Source organism: Elgaria multicarinata, chromosome 9, assembly GCF_023053635.1.
Source record: "Elgaria multicarinata webbii isolate HBS135686 ecotype San Diego chromosome 9, rElgMul1.1.pri, whole genome shotgun sequence".
Lineage (NCBI taxonomy): Eukaryota > Metazoa > Chordata > Lepidosauria > Squamata > Anguidae > Elgaria > Elgaria multicarinata.
In genome coordinates, this window is record NC_086179.1 from 20,794,946 (window position 1) to 20,802,667 (window position 7,722).

The window sequence follows — 7,722 nt, forward strand, 5'->3', positions numbered from 1 at the left end:
CCAGGACATTGACAGCACTGGGGAAAGAAGGTAAACTTCATGGTACAGCAGTAGAATGCGGAATTGCTCTAGAGCAACATGAAGAAAATCCTTAAAAAAGAAATCTGTGAAGGGAGCAGTTTCTGTTGGGGTTACAGCAATAACTATTCTGAAAAGAAGACTTCTAGAAAAGCCTTAAAATGACTTGCTGAAGACTTGTGAAGTGTGCAATGGAAGAGAGGGACCCTAAAATGTCAGTTCAATAATTCACTACTTAAGGATCACCTTGTCAAATGAGAGCTATCCCGCCCCCCCTTGGGGTAAATTTGATTCTCTTGATCGTTCCCTGTTCCCATTGACAAGTTCATCATAGGAGGACATTGAGATGGCAAGGCTATAGATGTCAGGCAGGCGAAAGAACGCACTGCCCCAATTGCAAGAGATTGACAAAAAAGAATTAAAACAAACAAAACAATCCTATTTGTGCAAATTCCCAGGACTGATTTTTCTTCTTTAAGGTGGGGAACCAGTGACAGCTTGAGGTGGCTTGGCCACGACTGGGAAGAGCGAGAGGGTATTTTTGTTACTCTTGTCAAGCAAATCACTCGCCGCTTCCCACGACAACTTGGGTGTCCCAGATTTAGGTGACACACCAACCCAGTATGGGCAAAACAACCCCAAGAAAAAGCCATGGGTTTTGCCATGGCTTGTTCAAAAAAATTAACCACTTTCTGGGTTTGCACAACAAGCTAACCCATCATGGGTACTCGCCCATGATGGGTTGCCATGTGAACCCAGTCAATGAAAGGTTATTTCAGTTCCATACAATGCCTTTAAATGTAGAACAATTATTCAGACTTTCAACAAACAAGTTTGTAATGTAATTAGGATGAAATTCTGAAGCTTAAATTTATTAACTCAATTCAGTAAAAATGACACATTGCAATAAGGACAATTTCAAATCTAGCTAACAATGCACTGTGTTGGATCCAAACTGACAATGCAATTTTACACAAGTCTAAGTAGTCATACATCTACTCTAGACATGACTCAGTCTGGATTCAATCCATTGTTTTACCTTTGCCACCACAACTATATACTTGAAAGGCTTATGAAAAAGCCTGAATTAACAACCAAACAAAGACTGAATTAAAAACCTAAATTTACTTGCTTTTCCACTGCTGTAACTCCTGCTCCGTATATTAAGATATTTCAAGACTGCAGGACCCTATACATCTATTTCCTAAAACCCACAAAGCTAAATGCATAAGGGGGGAAATCTCCCAAGATAAATGTTGTACAAACATTGCTAGAGTTACTACATCTTGGTTCACAACATTCTCAATATACCTGTATGACAAAGTGTACATAAAGTTTGAAAAGCACAGATTACAAGATTGCTGCTTCAATTACTTAAAATACAAGGATCTCAACTGATTTAAAAAGGGAAGAAAATCAGAAAGCAATATAACACTCCCAAAATATCTTAATAAAAAAACTTGTACTTATCGCTGAAAGTTTTTCCCAGGAAAGTTTACCAAACCTAGCACAGATGCTGGGCGCTTAGTAAGGTAACCAGTTGAAAAGGGACAGGGCTACTGTACATTTAATAGCTGTATAAAAAGGGACCTTCGCAGGTGTAGCTTGTTGGAAATTGAAATCCAAAACATCTAGAAAGCTTCAGGTTGGGGAAGGGGGTCTTACAGCATTATAGGTTGTTAGGTGCCTGCACTAAGTGCAATGATATTGGCAGAAAAGTGGACGATGATTTTCCCAACTCCTTGGATTTGTTTGCCCTCAATATCTGCACAAAAGTACTAGCTTAATTATACCACTGTCAGCTTGTTCTTAAGCACAATCAGCCAAGGCGTATTCAAACTGGAGTTGTCACTTGAATCTTCTTTCCAGAGGCATTCTTGCCTCTTACTCACTAGTTAAAAAATGGATTGCTGTGGGTGGAGAAGTCAAGTCTGTGTTGTGTAATGGCTGAATATGCCTAAAAGCACATTCATGCAAAGCAACAACTAGACAAAAACAGAACAAAATACCAAAGCAAGGAGGGGAGAGGCTATGAGTGCATGAAAAGTACCAATTCCACATGAACAGTATAATCCTAAGGCTTACAACATGAACATTTTGGATGAGGCATACCAATGACTATGTCAGCTTTTCTGACATGAAGTTACAAAATAAGAAATCATGCCTGACATGAAGTTACAAAATAAAAAATCCTGCTATCACCACTGAGCAGATACTGTACTGCTTCTACCTTTTCATAAAAGCTGGGATATAAATGTCCAATGAATAAAAATAACCGAGTAAGCTGGAAAATCTACCTTTTTTCCATCAAAATGCTACCAATGTATTAAAATAAATAAATACAGTTCACCTCCTAAACCCAGTAAATAGTCTGAAAAATACTGTAGCATTACTGAAGCCAAGCAGCTGTGGAACTGGCCAGTAATGCAGATGGGAGATCCTTATGAACCTTTTGTAAGAAAAGGATATGCGATTTAAAAAGATCCCTCTACTTACTTAAAAGTTAATATCCTGTCATTTGGGTACAGGTTAAGCAAGCAATAAAGCCTGCCAGGAGGTTTTATACTACTTCTGAAATATATTTAGACTCCAATAATCAGCATTCTGATGGCGCCTCTCTTCAACTGCCAGCATGAACTCCCCTAGCTGCCTTATATATACACAATGAGTAGGAATCCATAGCGCAAGTTCCAGGAATGAGCTGCTTATGAGCAGTCCTACAAATAGCTGCCAAGTCTACAGTTGATCTCCAGGTCAGCCAGCCAAGTTTCATCACTCAGCTTTTGCCATTCTGCAGTAGTGGCAACAGGAAATTACATTACATTAGCCCACCACTAATAGATCGGATGACCTCTTATGATTATTATACTAACAGTAAGAGTGGACAGTCATTTGCTACTGTATTTAAACTTTTAATAATGAAAAAATATTTAGGAATTTGTTAAAATACAGAGTTTTTCTCCTGAATCCCACAATCAGGAGAGACAAGAGACTGGGCCAGTTTGGATACCTAAGAACTTAAGAAGTGCTATGATGGATCAGACCAAGGGTCCATCTAGTCCCGCACTCTGTTTACACAGTGGCCAACCAGCTGTTGACCAGGGACCAACAAAGCAGGACATGGTGCAACAGCATCCTCCCACCCATGTTCCCCAGCAACTGGTGCACACAGTCTTACTGCCTCGAATACTGGAGTAAGCTTACCTGGAACAAGGAAGCGCACACTTAGTTGTTCCCTGCTTGGCTCCTCCTGCCAGAAGAAGTGGCTAAACAAAGCAGGAAGAAGACTATGCCCATAGTTTATTTAACATTACATCTGAACTGGGATTTCTAGCTTATCCCTATCCTAATAGGACAAATAACTGTTTGGATGCAACACTAAACAAAACAAAACAGATAGAGGCTTCCTGGTTTGTTTAGCCACTCCTTGCTAGCAAGACAAGATAAGCAGGAATAACTGAATAGCATGCTCTAGCACACTTGCTCATTCCTTGTTGTAGCATCCAAACTAGGCTATTGCCACATGACAGTTTGACAATAAAATATACACAGTACTATGGAATGAAGTGCTAACTGCTTTATACCAGTACTAACTGGTATAAAGCAGCAAAGAGATTCTGGGGTTCCGTCTTCATCATAACAGTTAAAGGTGCAGGAGCTATACTAGAGTGACCAGATTTAAAAGAGGGCAGGGCACCTGCAGCTTTAACTGTTGTGATGAAGACGGAATTTCACAGGTTCCCCATATATACAAATGACACCTGCTGAAATTTCCTTTTCAATACAACTGTTAAAGATACAGGAGCCCTGTCTTCCTTTTCATATGGTCACTCTAGCTTTGTGTTCTACTACTTCATAACTTTATTTGGTATATGTGGAAACAATTTGCTGACGAATAATGCAGTTAACCTAGCATCTCTCACTTTGCAATTTAGGCCTCAGGATCTAAACCACCACAAGGACATTCTAAGCAGACAGAAAGTTTCTTCAGCTCCCTATTTAACAGCAGCACCAGTATTCTGAAGAACCCCATGAAGGTTGAAGGCGCTCAAAAACAGAACACTATGAGGTTCAAGGGGCTCTGGCCGGTAAGAATGTTAAGGCACCCCACCCTCCACACACAGAAGCAGTCTGCACTTGAACATCTTTGGCTCTTAGCCAACAAGTCCAAAATATAATAATCAGTAAAAGGGAAATACTATGTGTTCATTGTCACCAAAGTTATGAAAACACTTAAGAGCACAGCTGCATACCACAAACTCACAGAAAAGCATGTATGAGCATACCAGGAGCTTTCACACAAGTCTTCTACACTCATTTTTAAATTGGGAGGAATTTAAAAGACAATTTTTAGATTCTTGGCTGGGGTGTAGCGGCTACTGACAGGGAAAAGGCCCAATACTCTGGATAATGATATCAAACTAGTTACTTTTCATAGATCTAATTGTTCCCCATATACATTTTTAAAAATTGTTAGTATGTATTTAATTTATTAATTTTATGTTCTTTTTTCATCCTATGAGAGTCATTTTTGGTATCTTTTTCATCTTATGTGAATCACTTTTGGTATCCTTCAATCTCACATTGATATTATTTTACTGGATGAAGTTAAAAATTTAAGATGCCCTCTGACATTTGTGTAATTAAAATTTAAGATGCCCTCTGACATTTGTGTAGGACTACAGTCTCTGGTAACTTTCAGACAGCATAGTTTCTTCTATTATGAAGAACTATCAGAACAAGTAATAATTTAAATCTATTTATGAGTTTTTGCAGGATCCAGTAGCTATTCTGGAATATTATCTTACTAGACTAAGCACTGAAGAGTTGAACATAAATTACAGAAGCATAACCATAATCATTAATGAATAGAATAGCAAGGTGTTATTTGTAGAAAATTTCTAGGTCTTTGTTCAAACAATTCCAAGTAACTGATAATGCAGAGACATATTCTATACTGCTAACATCTATATTTGTCCAACTAAAATCAAACTGTTCAAATCTCTTCGGATTATACACTTTTAGACCAGCCCTTTCAGCCAGCATCAATTGGAGTTCTCCAATTTCATTTGAAAAACCATTTGAAATCAGTTTGCCCATACAGGTACTTCAAGAATTTTAATTAGTATATTCATAAATTCTTCGTGTGACTGATTCATCTGGTACTACATAAAACTGATCTCAGGTAATAAGAAGTATCTCTAAACAAGATCAAGTTTTATTTTATATTATTTATGGTTTGGAGCAAACACTGAAGACTACATACTTCCCCAACTAAGGGTACAAACCTATACACACTTTCCTGGGAATAAAATCCATTGAATATATTTGGACCTACTTCTGAGTAAAGATGGATAGGATTGCAGTGTTACAATATATATTTCTGAACATATGAAGCTGCTTATTCCATCTCAAAGCAGAGATATTTTCAAATCCTGCTACTTGAGGTTTTGTTTGTTTTTAATGGAGGACATCAGGGTTCACTCACACACACCCCCAAATAAATCTTCTGTTTCAACCATCTTCACACCATGAGCCTCATCCCATTACATTTCCTAGAATTACCAGAACGAGGAGAGGTTTTATAATCTAATCAGACTTAAGGACAAAATGGAATTATGAAAAATAACTCACTGCTTAAAATCCTTTTTCACCTTATAGACAATTTCATAGAAAATTGCATCAGCACACACTTGTGTTAAAAGATAACTTCTTTTCAAGTACCCTACTTAGGTACTAGGTGTATCAATTTCATCAAGCAAGCTGTTTGACATCCTTGTGATCGTTTAAATGATCAATCCCATCCCCTCAAGGCATGAAAAGCAAACAACTTGTTACACTAATAGTCAGTCACAGAGAAGATTATCAGATCCTCCCCAAGGTTAACAAATGGCACCACTGGGCTGAAAACAGGAGGAATAGCTCTAAGATTATATGATCCCGTACATATCACGATTTCTTAAGGATCTACCAAAGACGAACATGAGCTGCCAGGATGTGTAAAAACCCTGCAGCATCGGGTGAGAGGGGAGAAATGAGGCTACAATGGAGCAGGCACGCCGAGAAATCCGTTCTGAGAATCGTTTTGTAAGAAAAAGGCAAATTATTTCACTGGCTGTGAAGACAAGGCTGAGCAAATTACGCAGGTGGGTTCATTCAGAGCCACCTCCCCATCGTATCTGGCTAGCGGGTGGGGCTTGGACACAGGATTCGAGGGAGCTAAGCAAGATAAAGAGACCCTCCGCCAGCGTCAGGAGAGGTGATATGGAGGAAGAAGCGTCCACAGAGCACCTTTTCTTGGAATCTGGCACTCTAGAGGCCTGCCCGCCCCATCCATCAAACGCTGCCCAGCCCCTCCGTAGCTGATAGGCCTTGGGTCAAGGGATGATGGCCAGACTCCAGCTCTGACCATACGCCCGGCAGAGACAGACAGGGAGGGAGGCAGGCCCCACCCAACCCGCTCCCCCGCCCCGTCGCCAACCACACAGACCCTCGACCTGAAGGCGCCAGCGTCTCCCGCAGCCCTTGCCTGTTTCGCCCTGTACACGCCACACGTTAAGGCCCAGCTCTAACGTACCTCCGGATCACCACCACCCCTCACAGTCCCTGCCACTGCCTGTCAGTTGCGGCGGTACCAAGCAGGCTCGGTTTCTCGCCCGCTACTCCCCTCACGCTCCGGCGGCGGCTCCTCCTTACCTCAGCGAACTGCTCACGCCCGCGCCCCCGGCGGCGCGAGACAAACCAAGCCCCACCTCCTCAGCGCGAGCCCTGCCTCCCTTTCTCGCCGGCGCGCGACCCGCTTAAAACCCCACCCTCCTCCTCCTCCTCCTCCTCCTCCTCACGCGACCATCCGCCCGTCGGCCGATCGATTCACTCGTACTATACCCAACATGCTTCACTTACATTCCCTTCCCCTCACGAACCTCGTCTTGGCCCCTCCGCTCACCGTAGCACTTTACGCCCCGCCTACTCAAGCCTGCCAATCGTGTTAGGCGCGCGGCGGTTTCCCCCCCACACACACATACACTCACTCTCGGACCAATAGGAGTTTGCTTTTAAAACGTCAACCCGCCTCTCCCACCAACCGTCCCGCCTTCTCCGAGAACAGCTGGGCGACTCCCAGACACGTCCCAGATTGCTCTTCCCCCTCTCCTACTCCAGTTCTCCCTCGCGCGGGCACGTTACGTCGAGGATCCTCCCACCGGCTCGGGGTGTGGGGAGGTTTAGCGCAAGCGCGTTTAGTACCGGCGGGAAGTTTGTCTTCGTTCGCTTGCCGTAGCTGTATCTTTGACTAAACCTTGGCGGTAACCAAGGGTTCCCTGTCCGCTCTCCTTGTTCGTCGTTTACGCGCAGGTAACTGAGGGCAGTTATAACTATACACGGGTTACACGGGGGCTGTAATTATAAGTGTCCCGCGCCACGCGCGTGGAAAGGGAAGGGAGCTTCACCGTCCTCGATTCCTTCATTTCGCGCCCTGCCCCCTCAGTGCTGGCGCCATCGGAGTCGCTCTCCTTCCTTCTATATTTGCTGTCCTCCCCTCCACCGCTTGGTCGGAGCCCTGGGGGAAAATCTCATACTGTGGTGCCGTGGTTAGAAGGGGCAGTGCAGTGGTTAGAGTGTTGAACTGGGACTTGGGAGACCCAGGTTTAAGGCCCAACTCTCAGCCTAACCTACCTCACAGGGTGGTTGTAAAGATAAAATGGA

The 7,722-nt window shown here is 42.8% G+C and overlaps 1 protein-coding gene across 3 annotated transcripts in view; it reads right to left on the reverse strand.

The window, feature by feature from the left end:
* ERC1 (ELKS/RAB6-interacting/CAST family member 1) overlaps window positions 1-6,881 on the reverse strand; it is a 203,268-nt gene extending 196,387 nt beyond the window's left edge. For 2 of the 3 annotated variants that reach the window (XM_063134906.1, XM_063134904.1), the window contains exon 1: window positions 6,596-6,708. The gene's annotated coding sequence lies outside the window, so the exon portion shown is untranslated. The other variant, XM_063134903.1, reaches the window with a different exon arrangement.
* Between the last annotated feature and the right edge of the window lie 841 nt (window positions 6,882-7,722).